Here is a 24,166-nt window from a genome sequence, read left to right as displayed (position 1 = left end):
AACTTGAGCACTTCAAAGAAACAAGAACTGTCGCGAAATTCCTAGAGGAGTGGAATCCAACTGGTACCCTCTTCTGGATTGACGACGACAATGTGCTCCATCTGAATGATAACTCAGAATGAAACTGAACTGTTAATTTTGAATATTCATTTATATCTCTATTGTACACCCGAAAGGAAAATGTTTTTTCTTTCTCTGTAAATATATACTTATAATATGTAAATAGTCATTGTTGCCTATCGTGTAATGTTTATTTTAACAAGTTAAATAAAAAAAAAAAAAAAAAAAAAAAAAAAAAATATATATATATATATATATATATATATATATATATATATATATTTATTTATTTATATATATATTTTGTTGCCTATCGTGTAATGTTTATTTTAACAAGTTAAATAAAAAAAAAAAAAAAAAAAAAAAAAAATATATATATATATATATATATATATATATATATATATATATATATATATATATATATATATATATATATTTATTTATTTATATATATATATTTATATATATATAAATATATACTTATAATATGTAAATAGTCATTGTTGCCTATCGTGTAATGTTTATTTTAACAAGTTAAATTAAAAAAAAAAAAAATATATATATATATATATATATATATATATATATATATATATATATATATATATATATATATATATATATATATTTATATGTATATATATATATATATATATATTTATTTATATATATATATATATTTATATGTATATATATATATATATATATATATATATATATATATATATATATATTTATATGTATATATATATATATATATATATAATATATATATATATATATATATATATATATATATATATATATATATATATATATATAATATATATATATATATATATATATATATTTATATGTATATATATATATATATATATATATATATATATATATACATATAAATATATATATATACATATAAATATATAGACATATAGATATAGACATATAGACATGAGAGGTGTAAGCAATCGACCGTCATAATAAATTCTTCACCAGTCAGTTTGCGCTTATATGAGATTTTATTTTCGTTTATAAAAGGTATTCGTATATTTTACTGAAATACTAAGCAAAAACGCTTTAATTAAAATAACTATGATATATAATGTAGAATATTATAGATCCGATCCTATTTTATAGTCAGATATAGAAAAACACTTAAAAAGCTTTAATATTTAGATGGCCTATGAGAATATAATCTTCGTTATCGGAGTTGCCTTAGTTCTCTGCTAAAATCCTGGTTTTTTTTCTTTTTCTTTTTCTTTTATTTTTTATTGGTCTATAAAATACGAATGGCTCCATATCCTACTTGATGCTGCATGTATTTATATTTTGTGACAAAAATGAAAAATTATTTCTGATATATATATATAAATATGTTCCCACCCAGGAATTCTGGCTTATCGCATGAACAGACAATGATGATCTTTAAAACATATGCAAGTTTCAGACGCAACGTACGCTAAGTTTAAAAAAAAATGAAGCCAGCAAAGTGTTTTACAAAACTTAATACGTTGTTAGGCACCCCTAAAGAGGCAATTGCAGATATTACCAGTCTGGATAGACTAGTCGCTAGATATGGATAAACAGAATAGATATTTTGTCCATTTGTCCACCTGAATGATCGTCAATACCTGCAGTAGGATAAATTAATTTTGCTTTCTCAAGTGCCGCAAATGAAATCGGGATTCCGTGCAATAATCAAACCTTTTGCACTTCATTACACAGTTGGAGTCAGTTCATTGTCAACCACTTTTCATTTCCAGTACTGTTAACAATGCAATCAAGAAAGGGGGATGGCCATATAATTTTTGCAATGTTGTGTACTGATGGCTTGAGTTGCCTTGCATTATTCTGAAGTAGGAGCTGTTCTTTTCTGGATCCTTCCTCTTCAAAATATTTTATTTTAGTATTGATGTATCTATTTAAATAACTACAAAGCTATCATATGATATGAAACTATGAATGATTCAATTAGGAATCTTCTTTCTTCTGTCAGATAAACGTTTATCTTTTCCACATGTTCAACGAAGTTAACTTAGTTCATAAGCTGTTTACGTCTGTTTATAGCTCAAGATAATGACAGCCGAGCCTAGGGCCGTTGTTAGGGTATATGTCGATAGGCAATCACTTTATTGTTGCTCGTAAATAATAAAGATATGTAAAGTTTTTTTAAAAATTCTGCTTTTATTACTGAAATGTAATTTTGCCAGTTTTTGCTGCCTTAAAATCTTGCCTCTTCTAGGAATTGTCTTAGTTGCTTTAGTGAGTTACGATGGCCCTGAATTGAGGCATCTATTACTTGACCTAGTATCGCACGCTATGTTAGAGCACTGAAAGCGACAAAAACAGCATCATGTTAAAGAGGAAATAAAGAAACTTAGGAAAAACTCCAGTTTCGGGGTGATAAATCCTCTACCTCTGTATGAGACTGGTTAACTCACCTTTAGTCGAAAGAAACCAGATAAAGGTTCCTCGGGCATGAACGGAATCAAATCCAGGTCTTTCCGACCAAAGGGCTTTGTTTATTAGTCTTAATATTTAAACCCGATCTTTGGCAACTTTTACATCAACCTGCATATGACAGCCTGTCATGGGGCTTTGCAAAAAAGTAAAGGAATGATATTAAACACCGGTCACTCAATTAGAAATCTTTATGCAGATGTACGTAAACGTCACTCACGCAGCGCATATGAAAATACTTGGTCACCTGCGTCTACCACGTGTTCTAGGCAACTATTCAAGAACGCTGTTGGTCAGTAATCGTTAATAGTGTTGATCAGAATGGGAAAAACAAAGGAGCTTTCGGAGTTCGATAAACTGCGTCTCAATAGGTGAACTATCCCGGGTGTTTAATCAGTGGAAAAATAGCCCACATTGCTTGTCTAAGAGGCATAACTCTGGTTCTAAGACAGTCTATCAGGAACGAGATCGCCGTCGTCTGAGAAGTCTTGTACGGACAAACAGAACTTCGTATATGCAGCAATTGACCGAAACATTTAATGAAGGGCTGTTCCCGATCGAAATCTCACCGAACTATGCGCAGGGAATTGAAGAGGATCGGTATTGGCAGTCGTATGCCTATATGGAAACCGTTGATATCTGAGAAGTTTCTAATTTAGTGGTTGGTACGTGTATCACCATGTGCTTGATGGATTTTGACATACGGATCTATATTAAAATTTCAAATAGATTCCATTTTGTTTCATACTTGACAGTTTGTTTTATTAATTCAAGTAATTGGAGTTTAGGGATAAATAACGAATATTATAAAAAATGTTGATTTATACGTTTATATTATATTTACAAAGCAGACTAATCGAGTCAACTAGATTTGCATCTCTCTCTCTCTCTTTCTCTCTTTCTCTGTGTGTCTGTCTGGAGCTTTGAGTTTCTTTTAATGAATTATACTGTGCATTATGTAGTAAATAATTCTTCACCATCGTCATATATTAGTGATTAATGATGTTTGACTTTCAATGATGAGCATAATTTTTCTCCCAAATTTTTATGAAAGTCTTATATCGTTAACAACATTAGGGAAGAACTCATTGGCATGTTAAACGGAATTTACGTTTAGTATTTTTCATAACTGCTATGAAAACCTACCTCGCAGACTAGGAATAATATGTGTGATATAACAGTTGCTTTAGTAGTAAGGACAAATAGTTTCAACTGTCCGTGGAAAAAAAAACAGGAAAAAAATTGAATTGATAACATTTAAAATTTTTACATAATTTGATAAACTATTAGAAATAGAGATAACATAATATTTTTATTTGAGTCACGGATCATTTCTTTAATATACAGCCGTAAATTTGGAATCAAATAGTTAGTTGTTAAACAAATTCACGACTGACAACCAGACACTATAAGGAAAATTGTAAACAAAGAGTAGATGATTTAAAATTTTAAAGATGCCGATTAGGTTTAACATTTTGGCATCATACTTTGCAATATATCAAATGAGATTTTTCTAATTAATTAATTTTCTAATTAATTTGTGATTTCTAATTAGTGTAGATACCATCATACTCATTCACTTCGATATTTGTTTCTCTTGTTAAGCAACAAGAGTCATTTCGACGTTTTCTTTTCTTTATTTCTAATTTTTATGATGAATTTCATCCGTTAAAAGCTATAAACTTCTTTGTGGGCTAAAGATTAGATAATTTCGGAGCCCTCATTCATTACAGACCTCCAACAAGCAGGGTTGTAGTCTTACACCGGACGATGAAATTCATTGCCCACCTAATCTTGTCGAACTTGTCTTTTTTATAATGTAGAATTGTAAAGTCAATTCCAGTATAAATAATTAAAAACAATTAGCTACGCATTTGAAACGTAAATCGGGAAAATAATGCAAATATATATATATATATATCTTTCCAGTTATGTTGCAAAGCAAATTAAAAGCTCTTTACCTCGCGTTGCACACAAAGATTTCGTTCACCTTCGCATACAACTGTTTATATGTTGTATCTCATGGAAATCTTGAACACTGCGCACTTCGTGGTATTGACGCTACGAAGGTTCGGAAACACTCCACATTTTTTCAAGATATGTTTTCTACATAATCATCCAATTTTGAATTGGTTAAGAATGAAAGACGGAGCTGCTTGAATGGTACAGCAGCAAAGTCAAAGATCTGATCACGTGATAGGGGTGAGAAATTGTGGTAAGATGAGAAGGATATTTATGAAAACTTGGACGCACGTATTAAGGTGATAGTATGGTGTTGACAAAGAGAATGATAGCGAAGATAACATTATGGAAGAGATCACCCAAGGACTGACTTGTCAAACAGAAGTGGTGAAAACAGGGGGGAGGATGATTTACCATCGCATCCACGCTACCGGCCAAGACGTCTATAGACTTCAAAGTTATCATGGATGCGAAGTGCATATTAAAATTGTAATACCATTGATATTACATTGAAATATATGATGGATACGAAGCATATGAAAATGCGTATTTGATCCATAATTTCCCGGTAAAACCATTATGGATCATAAATGCAGATGAATGAAAATTATTTGTGAGACATAATTATCAAAAGAGAATATTCTTACAGGAATAGAACGCGATGAGTGCAGCATATTAAGGAAGCTGGGCCAAATAATGAGGGAAATAAAAGCGATATTATTATTATATTATTATTATTATTATTATGTAAGAATTTGTAGAGTTACTGAGAAACAACTTTTTTAAGCAACAAGTTATTAAAGATATTAGTGAAAGAATATTAGTTGTGATAATAACATCTGAGAATCTTACTGTAAATGAGATAACTCTTATTCCTTGAATTGGTGAAAAGGATTATGCAATTTTACTTGGGTAGTAGCAAAGCATACAGGAGTTTTGTTTAAAAGGGGAACATTTGTGAAATTACAATACGGGTGATCATAACAAAAAAAAACTGCGGAGGTGGCTTACAGCTATGCTGTCATTTGAGAAACTACATAGTGGAGGAATCAATATTTCATGGGTAGTAGTAGTGAGTTAAATAGATGCACAAAATTGCAGTAGGGTTAAATAGATGCACAAAATTGCAGTAGGGTTAAATAGATGCACAAAATTGCAGTAGGGTTAATTAGATGCACAAAACGTGCTGCTTAACGAAAGTGTTCCTCAGTAACTCAATATACAGTATATTTCTCATAATGATATCAAGCAAAATCTGCATGAAAAAATGTGATTAACAGATACATGAGCGGTGTAAAGACAAGACAGGAGAGCGACAATCATGGTGAATTGTAGGAACGTGAAATAACGTTCTTTATATGGCGAATAAAATGAAGAATGACCATGGAAGAATCACTTATCCAAGCGTAGTGAATTCATCTAGTAGGAAAATGTCATATCATAGAAAATAGACGTTATTAGGTAATCACTTTGGTGAGGTATGTATTCCAGGCAGACCAATTAGCTTTTTTTAAGTTAAAGTTTAACCAGGTGAAAGGACACTGGCGAAAAAGCTAAAAGTATCATTGAACAAACTTGATAAATACACAGCAGTGAGATTGGATAGAATACCAGCACTAGTGCTAAAGGAATCTGCAAGAGAATTAGCAATGTCCATGATCTCACTGTTTAATTTGAGTCTAAACACGTACACGATTATTTGTAATGAGCAGAAAGGGGAAAGATAATTCCAATATAGAAGGTGTTAGAAATGGTTTAATTGGTTATAAGCCAATCTGTGTCTCTGGAGTAGTCATTAAAACACTGGAGAAACAAATCAGAAATAGCATCCAAAGGTGGATAAATAGCGTTTTGATCTTTTATGGAAGACATCATGGTTTTGTTAAAGGTAGAACTTGCTTTAGCAGTCTCCTCACGTTTTACAATAGAATCATAGTAGAAGTCGATAAGGGACCTAGACCATGATGACAGTACTGGATTTTCCAGGGCATCTGATAGGATTCCGCATAAGAGGGTATTATACAAAGGGATGGGTATGTAAGTTAGGTTTATGACATGGATAGAAGAGTGGCTGAATGACAAGTATGGAGGAGAGGAGGCTAAAAAATAAAGATAAGTAGTTGGATCACTGCTGTTTAACTATTATATTAATGGCATTGGAGATGGTCTGGCGAGAAACATTACATTATATACTGCTGATTATATACAAATGGTGCAAAGTTTGGTCCGGTGATAATGACCAAATCCGAATCTGATGCAGACCAATTGAAGGATGACTTGGACAGAGTAATTCTATGGGGAAAACTTCACGTGGATCAGTTTATTGTTGCTACGTTCATGGTAATGAACTTTAAACTGAAGATATTATAGACTGAGTGTTATATTAATGGAAATTGGCCAGAACTAGATGTAGAGCAAGAAAAGTGAAATCGAAGCCACTGAATTGCATTTGATGAAATAGCCCGTTTCTTTAGAGAGAGAGAGAGAGAGAGAGAGAGAGAGAGAGAGAGAGAGAGAGAGAGAGAGAGAGAGAGAGAGAGAGAGAGAGAGGATACGATTTAAACTTATCGAAGTAGTAATGCGGATTTAAAGTTCCATATATGTACACAATGGATTCATATCAATGAGCACATATACGCCGATAATGGAATTAATGTTCATATGCAATAATGCTAATTTATATTTTTGAATCTTATTAATTTTAACAAAACAAACTCTCATGCTCCATTAAGAAAATAAAAGACAATTCATCTGTTACTTTTCTTATTTTCATAAAGAAGTCAATTCTCTATTCCCTGAACTGGGAAAATCGATCGTAGAACACACACACCATAATGTATACCAATTTATTAGTTGAGATTAGGAACACGGGAGGGAATATATGTAACGTACTCTAGTGACGTCACGTACTCCTTTAATCCTGCTATAACTGTCCTTATTTCTGGCAGTGAAGATGTTAGAGATTGATCAGTCAATTTCCGGACTGGTAGATGTTAAAGGATGCCGTCTATTTCTTATGGATAAAAAATATTTTATATATATTATTCTCTAAAAATACGTTTACGCTTTCTTAACTAAGCTAGACTACTTAAAATTTATAACTGCAGATCACGATGCGATTATTTATGTTTGAATCGAGAATCTTCAGTTTTAGGGCTAATTAAACAGCATGTTCATAATCTCACTTAATGTTGATTGGCTGTTGGGTTAGACCAGCTAGCGGCGTTTCTCTTTAGTAACTACGGTATAAACGATGAAAATATGTATAATGAATCTGAGTGAAAAATTGCACACAAACATGTTGGTTCCCAAAGCTCTTATCGCCAGAAGACAGATTTACAATATATAAAATTCCCTTGGTCAATTCTTCATCCTTTAATATCCTGCTGAAAACAAACTACAGCTGGTTTGCTGAACACATTTTTCAAATCTGATAATACAGCACTTTTTTCATTGGCAGGTAGAAACACTTAGAATCCACAATAAACATCGATTATGAAGCCATTTCCTGAGGCTGCTGCATTATGACATTCTAGAGAGTTCGATTGAATAGCTGCAAAGAAAAGATCAGGCAACTCGACAAATAAAGCATTCACTATTTGAAATATACTGAAAGGAAAATTGCTGGTCTCTTGATATCGCAATGGCTTCTTAGGTTACCAAAAAAAAAAAAAAAAAAAAAAAACAGAAAACGTTTGAAAACTGTTTCTCAAGGACAAGCTACATTCGTTGGTAATCCAACGAATGTAATAACAACTAAGATTAAAAAGATCAGTAATTATTACAAATGCTGATTGAAAAAACATTGAATATGAATTTCATGTAGAAGGATTGCTCAACCATACTATAAAATTCGTTTATTCAATTTTACGAGCAATTCAAAGAGATCATGAGCGGATTGTTTCAAAAACTATACATTGAAGCCCGTGTAGGAAATATGGTTTCTTTTTCAAACTCACAAAGACATCTGGAACAATATTCTGGGTATTACTGAAGTCGAACAACAATGATTTATTTGAAGTGCCAATATCAGAGGGACAATGGAATAGAAATAAAAACACAAAATTAAATTAATTCTAAGCTTGTGTTTGAGTTGTTTGGGATTATGAAAGAAACAAATAAGGATATGAGGCAGTGTATTATGTCTGTAAATTACATAAGTTCTCGCTGGTTTTCCAGTTTTTGCATGATGTAAAACCAAACCCTTGGAAAGCTGAGTCCTCCTTTACAGATATAAAAACAATCTCATCTCCAAACCTAGAAAATGCAATATTAGATCCTCCAGAACGTTGGATAATCCTAAGTGCAGCAAATTCTTAGAAAGGCCGTTGGTTGCTTCGAATATTAGTGCTACGTTGAGACTACCACAGAAGAGTTAAATGATCCTATGAGGGATTTACACATTAGTAGATGAGTGGAAGTCTATAATATTACAGGTCGCTTACATTGCACTAGTTGACTTTCAGGAACAAACTAATAGTTCGTTCATAGTTAGAGTAATAGTACCGGTGCCAGGAACACCGTGACTGGACACTGGAAGACTGCTAGGAGGTCCGGCGTCCTCCAAGGAATATTAAACATTGCTGCATATCAAGTCTACACTGCAATGTATGGATTGATATCCATACTTTTTATCCAGCAGGCGACAGGTGTTTTGTGGACGACAGTGGTTTAGCGAGCATGATAGCGACTTCCACCATCTTATCAGGACAGCACAAAGCCCGGATCCAAATCCCTTTGAGAAAGTATGGTATATGTTAGAAAATGTATATGTTAGAAAACAGATCCAGGAGTCCTCTTCAACCAAATCTGAGCCATTAAAGGACTATGTAGCAAATGCCTGTTATGTTGTAGACGTAGATGAATCTATGCCAAATCCCATTGCTGTAATTCCGGGCTAAAGGAGGTTCCAACCGTATTATATTACGTAATGATGTGAATAGGGAATAAGAAAAAAAAAAGAAATATGCTGTTTTGTTTTGTTTTTAAGATGTTCATTAGGGAAGGCTGTTCTCCAGAGAAGAAGCAGACGCAATGAAAGTGAAGAATCTTTTGAACATGTCACTGAGGGTCGAGTAGAAAATAGTGGAATGATGGATGCTGGTAGGATTCTGCATTGAGTTTTTTTCTGTAGATACTCCTATGGGAGCTGGTCTGCAGAACGGCGAATGAAGAGAGTATATATGTATGGTGGTGTGTGTGAGTGAGTGACAGAGAGAGAGAGAGAGAGAGAGAGAGAGAGAGAGAGAGAGAGAGAGAGAGAGAGAGAGAGAGAGAGAGAGATCACAGTCCGAAAATAAAACATATCTATCATTAAATACAGAGAACCTGATAGAAAACCGGCTTCTCAACTTCAAGTAGAAAGCAGATCTTAATATGGCACTTCAACGCTAAGAAGTGCCCTTTTCTATTAAATGCGTTGAAAATAATATCGATTACAGCAAGCACAAATTTCTGTTAACTGATTTATGTGGAGATAAGTAGGGTCTTTCTTAAAAGAGACTCAGAATTTTCAAGCAAAACATGCAAATCTACCAGAAGAATGCACATGAGATTAACATACCAACAAACTGGCCTCGTAGCCTTAGACTGCTTTGGCTGTAATTCCAAACAATCACAAAAGCACAAGTTGCTCCCGAGCTTTCCATGGCAGCACGTGTCCACAGGTGGATAACATAAATGAGAAGTTCTACTGGGAATCTTTGAATGGTGAAATCTGTACTGGTGGTCACTGATGGCAGCTCTCCAGGCGATCAATAAGTTGACTACTGATGACCTCCCCCATTAAGCTGCGAGATGACAACAATAAATCAATAGCTTGATGGTAGACATTTATTTCCTTTTTTTGTGTGTGTGTGGGGGGGAACTGAATAAATATAGACTTAATTTCATGCTTTCGGTGAATGTTAATTTAATATAATAGGCTGTAGAGAGGATTAATAATAATAATAATAATAATAATAATAATAATAATAATAATAATAATAATAATAATAACAACAACAACAACAATAATAATAATAATAATAAATTTTATTTATTATAGTCTTTTGCTTTATTAACGTTTAATCAATTGATTTTTGTATTTGAAGAACATATTTTTTAACAATGTGCTTTACACAAATGAGCAAATTCAGCATTTAATAAGAACACACAAATTAAACTTTACTGTGCTATGCTATTAGACTATTTGTGGATTTCCAATAAAATGCAATGACGTGCTGTGACGTCAGAATTACGTTGAACACAGCGTGGCGCTCTTCCTAGCTCAGCGTGTGTAAGGATTCGGAAAGTAGAGGTGGAACACTGTTAGTGGTTCAGAGTAAAATTTCTCGCTTGATTCTGTATCGTAGGCACATTCTTAAGTGAGCACGGGGTGATTGAATAACCCAAGGAGGAGTTTTTATTAGAAGAAGGTATGTTTTTTTTTTTTTTTTATATTTTTTTTTCGAATTGCATTTATGTTGTTTGTATATAATCTACTTAAAAGCAGACGATCGATAGTGTAGTTGTCGATAGCAAACCTTCGGTGCCAGGATACACTCGACAGTGAAGCTCAGAAGTTTTCTGTTGTATCCAAGGTAAACAGCAGTTTAATTTTTTTGCCGATATGGCGCTCGTGTGGACGATGGAGTGCAATAAGCCAATCGTGATAATTTCAATTAATGCATTCTCGTCTGCTAATAACTGTGTTTTCAGTATGTTATGCACGTCATTAACTAGCTAATAAAACTAAGCCATCTTTGTTTTACAATGACTGCCATTCACACTCAGTACAGTAAAGTACTTAATTTATCAAAATTACTGCATTATAAAACTGATTTTCTTAGTATTTCATGTGCATACAAAAGTTTATAATGGAATGCCAATTGTGTGTATGAAATGTGATTTTCTAATACTACTACAAATACTTTAAATAAATACTAAAATTTTTAAAAATAACATAAATATAGAAATGATTAAAAAAACATAAAAAGGTGAGCTTCGTAATGGCATTCTTATGAGAGACGTCACTTATTATCACAACAGTTGAACCTAGACATAGAGTGGAATTATTAATTACTTTGTATGATTTTCAAAAGGCCTAATTTTATTCCTACAATGTGATTTAAAAGAAAATCGAAATGATGTCGACAGAGTTTTGTAAGTATCCTAAATAGGCACAACTGAATTATTATATATCCGTGTAGACATGTCGTGGGATAATAAATTCAATGTTAGATGATTTATGCATCTTGAGGAACGCATCTAATAATCATATTTTCATAACATTTGCTTGGCAGGGGCGGCTCGTGCATAGGCACTACGGAACTGCAGCAATCCCCAAATTTTCTTGATATATAAATATATTTATTAATTTATTTATATTTGCTTGTAATATTTAATTGTATCATCGACAATCCTATACAATTCTCTTATTTTGTATAAAAAATAATAAAAATCCATCTTGTATCACTTAGGAGGGCGAAGAACGCTAGCGGCACTGTGTTTACCACAGTGTCATATTGCTACGCGCGCAAGCATATGCACGCCATAGTGAGATGCGAGCTATTAGCGTAGTGCGGCTGTTCGTCGCGCAGTTCCACTGTTGTTTATATACAGTTTGCGCTAGTTCGTAGTGCTTATCGTGTTTACTCTGTCTCTTTAAATATTTGGACATTACAATTAAAGACATAACATTTGTTATAGTTTTTATTTTAGAACATTATTGGGGTTATGATAATGGATTTTATTTTTAAGTAATTTTGAATTATACTAAACTGTATAATTTTATCGATAATAAACAATATTGTTTCATATTTAATTTTTTTTTATTTTTTACCATAATTTTGATATTTTATCCAAACACGTATACTTGCATGTGTACTTGCAGTGTGTATGTATATTTCGAAAGTTGCAGCACCCCCCCCCCCTCCCCCCACGATTTCAAGTCACGAGCAGCTACTGTTGCTTGGTAGCCATTTTCTTTGTTTTTCATTGGCAGCAAACTGCTATTTAATATTTTTTAAACAAATAGTCTTCCAGACGTATAGTGGAGTAACATTTTTTGTTAAAATGTATATTATGGGTATCCACATGTTAAAGAGAGAGCATTTAAAGTGGGAAGTCGATTATCTCGAAGCTTTTCTTGTTTTATACACGTGCATGATTCGTGAAATTGAAGTTGAGTTGTGGAAAGTTTTTTACCTTGGGTGTACTATACGTTAAAGATAACAAGAAATTTTATAAACTTGGTTTCAATCCTTTTTTTCCAAGTAAGCCAACAAGCAAGTAAGTAAAGTTTACGCCTGAAGTATTATCAGGACTGACGCAACTCGTGGTAAAGGTGGCATAAGCTCTGATCACTTGTCTAAGTATCCCATAATACAAAGCACATATGGAAGTTGATTTGTTTGCAATTTTTGTTCAGGCAGACAAGACGGCCAATGTAGGCATCGATGTATTAAGTCTATCAATTATCTGTTCTCTCTATCGTAGGATTTGCAGTCAGTGAAAGACTTTGATCGTTGATATACCAAACTAAAAGAGAAAATTACAGCAAAATACAAACACTTGTGATAAAAAGTCACCCACTCTCATACGCAGATGAGAAGTAAATGGCTATTGAAATGCGAAAGGTAGAAAACACCCTGAGACAAACTACCCCTATGGCAAACTCCATTAGATCGTTGGGAAATGTCAAGTACAATTAATTCCGTTTCTCCGAACTTTATTCATGACATTTGTCCAAAGGAGAATGACGTAAGCAAAAATTCCCTTGTGGATTGTCAGCTGCGGAATCCGTGTGCAAATCATTAATTAGATTCTGATGAATTAAGAAGTATGCTTGTTAATGCACTTTGCTCATTATTTTAGAAAGGGCACCCAATTCATAGATAAGATTTATTTTATTTTTTGTTTTGCCTTTTTTTTTTTAAAGGAACAGATGATATGGGTTAATTTTTCGAATAGGAGATAAACGAAACTGCTTTTCGGTTCTCTTATTCCACGATAACGCTGGACTGTCTTGTGTTTTTCTAAATTTCTAAATCTCGAAATTATGAACTCATTCCCCTCTTTCAATTCAGTATTCCACAATCGGATAATTTCAAATCGCATCACTCGGAAAATAGAAGCCTGCGCAGAAGCGATCCATCAATGACACGAACGAACACTTCGGGTAGAACAAATGATGATAGTGGCTTCGGAGACGCTTCATATTTGGGCATTTTTAAACGCTGTAGCAACAGTGGTATGAATGTCAAGGGAAATCCTGAAGTTCCTATTTCAAGAACTATGACAAACAGGATACATTAGCGACTGTGGGATGTTCCAAGACCCTTAATCTCTCTCTCTCTATCTAATAGTAATATTCGATCGGATATAAAAAGTCCAAATTCTGGCGATTTCTGCTAAGTTCTTATTCAAAAACATTGATCTCGGCAGGATGGTGGGATTCTCCAAAAAAGGTTCACAGCGAAATTCAAATTTCCGGGAGAAAAAAAACCCTGTCACCACCAAATGAGGCTAGTTAGGTTACACACACACACACACACACATGTTAAAATAACTGAATGACTGTATAACACTATCATATAGTCAAATGATAAAAGAGGAAAAAAAACTATTTATTATACTTATAAAAAGGCATTGCTAGCAGGGGCGAATGCTGGTCTTGAAATTCACGCTTGCTCTTGTTATCATTCAGGGAGTGAGAGGTGTGATTGAAGTCTGATTAGCAGAATAATGAATTACTGACCATTTAAAACTATATATTTAGAAATTTATGTACATTTAATCATACAAATACAACATTTATTTCACAAATGATATCCTATCTTTTTCAATTTAGCTACTTGAATACAAATTCTACCCTACAGTTCTTCATGAACTGGTCAATAACATCGTCATAAAAAGTTGGTTGTAACTTAATTTTCCCAAGAAACACGCACACTTGTAAAGGCTGGCTGAAGCTCACTGGCTAGAGCTACTTTGACTGCGTGTGACCTGTGTTTAAGCAACAGAGTGAGACGACGTGAAGGGAGCGGAAATGGTTATGCGCGCGGATGAAATCACAGCGCTGCAGCGAGGACCTGGAAACTCCGACAACCGAGTGAGCCAAGGTAGCTTTCACTAGACGAGTAAGCATCGTTCTTCGATACACAACGCAAAACTCAATTATTGCCGCGCAAGCTTAAGACGTCTTCTGTCTACGAAAATAAAAGCCTTAATGGAATGCTTATAAATGCATGCATTTATTAACAAATAAATATTATTTCTTTCTCATTTAATATTGCGTAGCAAGCATAGCAAGCACGGAGAATTCACCCCTGATTGCTAGTTTCGTATTGCTAGAAGACCTCATCGGATGGATAATACAGAAGAGAAAAAAAAAAACATAAAAGCATTACATTTTCGTACACCTGCCATGGTATTAAATTATAAACGGAGTGCTAACATTATAAATGAATTCTTGGTGAGTTGTTGTGCTCGTAAACGAGGTCGTAGTCTCGCGTACACCATAGCACAGAAATAACAACCAGAAACGCTGTAGTTCAGGTTCACATTGAGTTGGACAATACAATTTCTGTTGATTCCAAGATTTTTCTTTCAATTTCATCATAGCATTTATATATGATTTCAGATCTATCCCAGTTTATTGAGTGTATGGTGGATTGGTCGCCTTTGGGATCAGAAGAATTAAGAAGCCAGTACACACCCATAGAATTTAAGTTATTGTGGTTTGGTTTTGCTGGGCGAAGCTTGGCTGGAGAAAGTGGTGAATGAAGTACAGAACTTATATTTCCGTACTTCACTGGATTTCAAACAAGTTGGATTGTTGCCAACTTCGGGACTATGGCTCTAAATAAATAAAAAAAAAAAGATCATCGCTATATCTCTTCCACGGTCTTGGTTTTAATGGGAAAGTATTTATGACTTTTTCTTCGAAGGCTTTTAAGTATATGTTTAACAATATAGCCGTCAGGGGATTGCCCATGACTGAGCCGAAATTCTATTTCTAGATAACATTTCTAAAAATTAAGTAACCTGAACTATATAGTTATCTAGTAAAGCTATGGCATTCTTCATTCATTGTATAAGTTCAGGTTATCCACTCACGTTGTTGTCCATGTCAGTCCAGTCATGTTCTTAATTCTTCCGATCCAGAAGACGATCAATCCATTGATCTATCCCACTTTACTTAGTAAACTGTGATAGATTTGACATCACATAAATGGAGATTATGATGAACTGAAAGAAAATTCTTGGAATCAATAGAAACTGTACTGAGCCCTGTCCACCTCAACGTGAACCTGAGCTGCAACTTTTCTCATTGTTCATCCTCTGCTGTGGTATACGCGAGATCGCAACTTCGTTCACTTGCATAGCAACGCAACTAGTCCAAGAATTCATTCAAGTGTTAGCCATCGTTCGTAATTTAATACTGTACTGCTTGTACTCAAGTAATGTTTTATTTATCTGTTTTTTTTTATCTTCTATATTATGCACCAGATGGTCTTGTAGAAAGACGAAACTAGTAATGCTTTTTTATTACTAATTTATCATCCGGCTATATAATCATATACGTTTTTTTTTTTAATACCCGACACCTGTAAAAGCCTCTACACGGTGTATATATAAAGACCAAAGCATGACATATTTTTCGCGGCATCTCACGATCCCATCGGAAGTTGGTTTTACACCAGCAGCCGGAAACTGTGTACAACCTAAAGTCTTTCACACGCATTCATGTAACAGGGGGATTTGAACTCATAGCCAGTTGGTTGGAAAGTGGAGTTGCGATCTATTCAGACAAGACTGGCAATTTAGTTTGAAGCTTAAGTTCTTTACAGTTCAAGTGGACGAAGAATTTATCACGATCTGTGCTAGGAAAGGCAAATGGACAGTTTCATTCCGTCCATTAACCACATCTTGTGGAAACAGCAGGCTAGGAGAAGATTGCTTACATCGTTACTGCCCTCCATGCTTCTTCTTCTTTTTTTTTTCTTCTTTTCCTTAAAGGAAAAGAAGAAAAATATACTCTTTAGTTGGAAAGACCTGTCATCAAATTCCATCTAGGACACACGAAAACCCTTTACAAGATTTTTTACTTTTAATTAATTAATTTAATTATTTCATCTTAAGGTGAGTCAATTAAGTGCATCATTTTTATCTGGGAAAAAGAGGACAAATCAGCTAAAACAATACACGCAAATTGGATACAGTACACTGGTACCATACTTAGCTGCTTCGGCAGTAATTCAATAAGCTAATTTTTTATTTTTTTTTATTTCTTTATTTATTATTGTTATTATTATTATTATTTCTTTTGTCTTGACTCCATACTTTGCTTGTATATTTGTTGATGCAAGTGATGTATCTCCGTAAGTTTCCCTTTTCTGCAAACCACAGCACATTTGTGGTATCAGAAGAATTGAGGGTTGGTTAGATCCCACTGAAATCCTGTTTTACAGACAAAATCGAAAATGCTTTCGATTCTAATCGTGACGAAAGGAATCTTTATATGGGGATTTTCCAATTGAAGGTGAGTTATACGATCTCATACGGAGGTAGCAGGGTTTTTTTTTTCTCCCGGAAACTCGGGTTTTTCATCTCGCGTACAGAACAAATCTGCCATGAGAACAGACGCAATTTACAGACAAAAAATACTGATGTTGATGGAGAGCGGTAGATGGCCTTAATGGTAGTAGTGTTGTTGTGTGCAGTTAGAAAATTAGTGGTAGGGAGGACAGTGAGATGTGTGTGTAGTGGAGTAGAGTAGAGTGCACTCCTTAGAATTGTCACGTAATAATAATAGTAAATATGTTTCGTAAAAGTAGATTTGCAAAGAAACTGTACACCTAAAAATGAAACATTTAGTTACATATTTTCCTAAACATTTGAAACTGAACATTTACTTATATATTTGTAAACAACAAAATTCCTAACTGTGATTAATATTATATTATATTATATTATTTTTCATAAAATAAAAAGAGCTTATCAATATGCATCCAATATTGTAATACGATCCCATTTTCAAGAAGATATAATATTGTATTATAAATGCACTGATTTTTTTTATCATAAACAAAATTTTTTGAGCAATAAATAAATAGTAGTTAATTTCTAAGAGCCTCCGTATCCCAATCAGTATAGACGAAGCCTTATGGACCTGCGTTTGAGTCTATAACGCGAAGAATAATTCTTTATGTGTGTGTGTGTGTGTGTGTGTGTGTCAGTTAAAAGAAGAAAATCATGTTCTACAAAGACATATTCTTTGTCTTTTCTCGTGAGGTGAGAGGTAGTAGCTGTAAACCAGAGTTCGTAGACAAATTTGCTGAAAATAGAAGACAAAAAAGTAGAAGATAGTTTGCTTATGCTTTCGATGTTCTTAATAACCAATGTATAGTGCGCAGCTCTATCAAAGAGTGAAGCACCTCCTTTTCATGACTTATGTCCACATTCAGGATATCGGAAGCCTTTACTGCCGCATTTCAGGATATTGTGTGACTCTTTATTTCTGCAAATAGCCACAGTATACACCAACCGATGAAAATTTGGATACATTCGTAAACTACCTCATGTGGGGATGTCTTTCACGTTTTCAAGTCTACGCATTGGTAAAAGTCCCATCTGAATACTATATCTTAATACTGTTTATCACATTACAATAACTTAATCAAATGTTACGTGTGTAGAGGCTTAAGTGCTGTGAGGACATCATGTTGGAGGCTTAATGGATTTTTTACAACACTCAAAAAGAATTAAAATAGAATTTAATACTTCCTATATTTCGTCCTAGTCACTAGGACATCTACGGGGATTACAAAAACAATTAATGTAACATATACACAAATAACACACAATACTAAGCCCAACCACGTGGGTGACACTAAAGTCCTATCTAGGTAGAGCGCCCTCTATGGGCAGTAGTAGGTGGCCTGGAATGTAAGGTGGGAACTCTGGTGATGAGTGTTTTCCCAAATCTTAGGAAGCTTAATGCAACCATATTTATTGAGATTTGGTTGGTTTTTGAGAGCTGCTGCTGCTTCTAAGAAAAGTCTCTTTCTTGAATTTGCTGTGGTGGAGCATGGTGGTTTTCTTCCATGATACCCTGTGGGTGGTGTCCAAAACATGGTCAGCCAAGCCTGAATGGCCATAGCTGTGTTTGAAGATGTAAGACTTGTGTTCCTCTAGACGGATGGATGCTGATCTGCCTGTCTGTCCAAAGTACGCCAGCTTACAGGAACAGGATACTTTGTAAACTCCAGGCAGAGAGAGAGAGAGAGGAGGGAGCTGATCTTTCGTAGAACGGATAAGGGTAGCCAGTTTGCGGTGGGGCTTATATGCTGTGCGTAGGTTGTACTGTTTTAGTATCTTGGCTATTTTTTCGGATGTGCCACGGATGTAGGGTATGGTGATGGCATTTTTAAATTTTTTTGTTGACGAGAAGGACGGGGAATGGGGGAGGAGTTGATTATTTTTTTGATACTGTGATCGCTGTAGCCATTGGAGAGGAAAGTGCTGTGTATGTGGTTAAGCTCAGTAGTGAGGGCGGTTCCACTGGAACAAAGATTGTGGGCTCTCTTGGTAAGAGTTTTAATAATGCCATATTGTTGAGAGGGGTGGTGGTGGGAGAGTTTGTGAATCTATCTGCCTGTGTGTGTGGGTTTTCTGTATACGGTGAAGGTAAGTGTATCATTAGGCAGGCGTGTGACTAAGGTGTCTAGGAAGGGTAAACAATTGTTCTTTTCCTTTTCCATAGTGAACTGGATTCTTGGATGTAGACTATTGAGATGACTGAGGAAGGAGTCTAACGTGTCTGGGCCATGAGGCCAAATAGAGAACACATCATCTACATATCTTAGCCAGATAGAAGGTTTGAGTGCGGCTGAGTCTATGGCTCGTTTTTCGAAATCTTCCATATAGAAATTGGCAAGGGGGGGTGAGAGGGGGGAACCCATGGCAGTTCCCTCTATCTGCTTGTAGATTTTGTTGTTCCAAGAGAAATACCCAGAGTTAATGGCAAAGGAAAAGAGATCTAAGATGTCTTAGATCTCTTTTCTCTGCCTGGAGTTTACAAAGTACCCTGTTCCTGTAAGCTGGCGTACTTTGGACAGACAGGCAGATCAGCATCCATCCGTCTAGAGGAACACAAGTCTTACATCTTCAAACACAGCTATGGCCATTCAGGCTTGGCTGACCATGTTTTGGACACCACCCACAGGGTATCATGGAAGAAAACCACCATGCTCCATCACAGCAAATTCAAGAAAGAGAGACTTTTCTTAGAAGCAGCAGCAGCTCTCAAAAACCAACCAAATCTCAATAAATATGGTTGCATTAAGTTTCCGAAGATTTGGGAAACACTCACCACCAGAGTTCCCACCTTACATTCCAGGCCACCTACTACTGCCCATAGAGGGCGCTCTACCTAGATAGGACTTTAGTGTCACCCACGTGGTTGGGCTTAGTATTGTGTGTTATTTGTGTATATGTTACATTAATTTTTTTTGTAATCCCCGTAGATGTCCTTAGTGACTAGGACGAAATATAGGAAGTATTAAATTCTATTTTAATTCTTTTTGAGTGTTGTAAAAAATCCATTAAGCCTCCAACATGATAATCAAATGTTAGGTACTCAAATTTTTCCGTGAGTTGTACACCAAAAGCTACCTCTTACAAAATTTCAGTTTGCCAATTACAGGAATTGGGTAAAACGTTTTAATCTGATAAGCCAAAATGCTCAGTTGAAAATAAGGAGACACATCTACTTAAAGAAAAAAAAAAACGGAATAATAAAACTTAGGCATTTTAGAACTTCATCTCATCTAAGTCGTTTTCAATTTATGTGGATCGGCTGTAATCTAGCATCCTATTCTCTCTCTCTCTCTCTCTCTCTCTCTCATCGAAGTCAGTGGCATATTGATTATCACTGTTTGTAAATGCGCACATCTCACCTTACAAATATCACTTTACATAGGAAAAAAAATAAACTCCGACATATCCTTTATGTCAAGAAATAAATACGTTACTTTTTTTATCTATCATTTATTTTTCATTTCATTTTCGCTTTTAACACAATTCATTCAGAAAATGCTTGCACGACAAAAATGGAACGTCTGCTACAGCACTGAACAAACCATTCGAGATTAATCCGGTTCCCTTATAAATATCGACCAGTCCAAAGAATCATTCATGGTAACATATTAATGCAATGCATATTTAAGCATGACATTCATTTAAAATGATTCAATGTTTATTTGAATGATTTAAAAATTTAATTGTTTTTAAAATAAAATTGTTTTTATAAAAATTGTCCTTTATTTTAAAGTTTATTCGCATTAACATAAACAGTAAATTAAAGAAAAGTAACGCACCCATAACACACCGTACATAAATAAAGATTACATGCGTTTATTTCAGGCACGCCTCTAATCACAACCTTGAGATTTTTTTCCGAACCGAGTGAGAAAGTATGGTACTGAATTCCTCCGGAATTTAGTTCTGTTGTTAACCTACGATAGTCTGTGACAGTTTTAGGGTGAATTTTTACACCATCTGTGATATTCTTTGCATTGTTATATGAGATCTTTAGGTTGTTCATTATGCTCTTTAGAGTCATCCATTTGTTCTTCTCACGCAGTATAATCGGTGGATCTTTTCCCTTGCGGAGGTAGGTGAGTCTGGGGCAGAGCCATCTTCTTCCATGACATCTATAATTGGTGTTTCGGAGGTCGCAGTTTTGCGCTTTTTGCTTGCGCGAACCTCCTGAAAATCAGTGTGGTCAGTACGGGAATGATCTTCAGCCGTTGTGGTTTTTTTCAGTAGCGTTGTCTTGGAGTAGTTCAAGAAGTTGAACATCGTCCGTATCAACTTCTTGGATTTCATGAACTACTACCTTACCTGGCCATAAAATCTCAAGGTTGTGATTAGAGGCGTGCCTGAGGATGTCTCCACCGATGAAATCATCACAGACCTGCACTCGAGTGATTTACCACCAATCAAGGTCAGCAGGATGACCAGGAGGGACAAGACTCCAATGCCATTAGTGCTGATCGAGATCAGTCAAACCTATAAACACATATATGACTTGACAACCATCTGTGGATTGAAAATCTCGGTAGAACCGTTAAGGAAGAGAGCTTCTACTGGGCAATGCCATAGATGTCAAACGTTTGGGCATGCCTAGAAAATGTGTAGGGCCGAATTTAAATGTTTGAAGTGTGGGGTTGGTCACCCAACCAACACCTGTTCCAAATCAAAATCTACCCCGGCTAAATGTGCCAATTGTGGTGGTCCTCACACATCCAACTACAGAGGATGTTTGTACAATCCACGTAACAGGAAATCTGAAGAGGGACCATTCTCTCCTTCCATCAGCTCGCCTACATCTGCGGCTATTTCACAGCCTCCTAAAGTACAGAATAGAAACTCAGAAGCCCATCTGTTGAAAACTGAGGTCCCTCAAAAAACGACTCTAAGCTGGCAGTCCAGGACATATGCTGATGTAACCCGCCCTAAACAGACATCCCTAGAACAGTCAACATCACGCCCAAATTTGACAGCTATCATTACCGCGTCCCTGGCAAATATGCTATTAGATTTCAGAGATCTAATCCTTCGCAAAGTTCTACTAACAGATTTCTAAAAGATACTCAAGTCATCATTTCAGCGCTCACTAATGAACGGTAAAAAATTAAAACCAGAAGCCCTAGAGATAATAGCCGGGAATGCAAACGGCTTAAGAAATAAGATCCTAGAACTCCAAAATTTTGCCCACAGACATCGGCCAGATCTTCTACTAATAAATGAAACGCATCTAAGACCAGCAGACAATCCCAAAATCTATGGATATCAGTCGTATAGAACTGACAGATCAACCCACAGAGGTGGAGGCACGGCAATTTTCATCAAAAATTTTATCTCTGATCACTCCATAAACATTCCTACTACCTCCAATCTTGAGATCACTGGCATCGAGATTCTCACGAGCTCAGTAGGCAAATTAAAAATTTTTGCAGCATACCATCCACCACAAAAAGCACTACTACCTTCTGATTTGAACGCCATATTTGACACTGGAGAGCCTACCATTGTGGCAGGTGATTTAAATGCCAAGCATTCTACCTGGAATAGCCACTCCACTAACAAAAATGGACAGATACTACAGAACTATGCTGATTTCAACAACCTTCACGTAATAGGCCCTGGTGATCCCACCCATCACAACACCTATGGTAGGGCCGATGTATTGGACATAGCCATACTGCAGCACATCAGACTCCAATACAATTTAATAACAATCAATGATTTATCATTAGATCATAATCCAATACGGTTAAAATTAGGAAATATTGAAAAATTATCCCCACCCTCACTCATTTATTCCTTGGGAAAGGCTCTCCAAGATGCTCCCGAAATATATTGGACCTGTTCCATCATTAAATCAAAAGAGGAAATTGACATAGCTGTCAAAAATCTAACAGAACAGATTACAGCAGCCTGTACAGCAGTTACTACCCCTGCAACCACCCACAAGTCCAACCACCTGCCTGAAGATATTATGAATCTGATTAGGGAAAAAATAAGGCTAGAAAAAGATACCATAACACTAAGGCGCCACAAGATAAACGAATCTTAAATAGGTTAAATTCTGCAGTGAGAGATGCACTCGCAGCTCATAGAACTCAACTCTGGTTAGAAAAACTGACCTCCATCTCCGCTGACAGCCACTCTGTATGGAATCTTATACGAAAGATCAAGAACAAAAATAAACCTCTTCCCCCTCTGCAAACAGATTCAGGTCTCATCCACACCGATGCTGATAAAGCTGAGGCAATAGCGAATCATCTTGAAAATCAATGCAAACCCGCATACGGTCACCTTGACATTAGTCATATCTACAAGATACACCGTAATGTCAGATATTCACTCAAGTCTGCTCCCACACATTCTACTCAAATCACACCCACCTCACCTGCTGAAATATATGCTATTATTCAGAAATTCAAAAATAAAAAGGCTCCTGGACCCGACGGCATCTCCAACAAAGTTATAAAACTTCTACTTCGCAAAGCTATTGTTCATTTGGCAAACATAATCAACTCCATACTTCACTACAAGTATTTCCCTTCCTACTGGAAATTAGCGTACATTGTTCCAATTCATAAACCTGGAAAGGATCCCACTCTGCCACAGAATTACAGACCAATCAGTCTCATCTCTAATCTCGGAAAAATAGCTGAGAAGGTAATTCTTACTAGGCTTCAAGATTCTGTACTCCGGTTAAACATCCTGCCTGAGGAGCAGTTTGGTTTCAGACAGTTGCATAGTACCCCACAACAAATACACAGATTGGTGGAACATATCATAACAGGTTTTAACTGGCGCCAATGCACTGGGGCTGTTTTCCTAGACTTAGCCAGTGCATTTGACAAGGTTTGGCATTATGGTTTACTATACAAGCTTATATCATCCGGTATCCCAATCGGAATCATTCAACTCTTAAAGACGTACCTCTGCGATAGGCGCATGCAAATGAGACTAAGTGGAGTGGTGTCCTCACAGAAACACATCTTGGCTGGAGTTCCACAAGGGTCCTTACTAGCACAATCCTATTCTCCTTATACTTGCATGATATACCACACAACCCATTATCTTCAATTAAAGCTCTTTACGCTGATGACACAGC

The 24,166-nt window shown here is 35.4% G+C and overlaps 1 protein-coding gene across 1 annotated transcript in view; it reads left to right on the top strand.

The window, feature by feature from the left end:
• Positions 1-10,842: 10,842 nt before the first annotated feature.
• The window catches only part of Snap25 (Synaptosomal-associated protein 25kDa), a 273,086-nt gene continuing 259,762 nt past the window's right edge, over positions 10,843-24,166 (top strand). Inside the window, exon 1 of the mRNA XM_090407309.1 lies at positions 10,843-10,904. The gene's annotated coding sequence lies outside the window, so the exon portion shown is untranslated. The remainder of the gene's footprint in view (positions 10,905-24,166) is intronic.

This window comes from Typopeltis vanoorti, chromosome 17 (assembly GCF_054136105.1).
Source record: "Typopeltis vanoorti isolate ZY-2024b chromosome 17, IOZ_Tvanoo_1.0, whole genome shotgun sequence".
NCBI classification, from domain to species: domain Eukaryota; kingdom Metazoa; phylum Arthropoda; class Arachnida; order Uropygi; family Thelyphonidae; genus Typopeltis; species Typopeltis vanoorti.
This window is presented reverse-complemented; position numbering and strand designations above follow the sequence as displayed.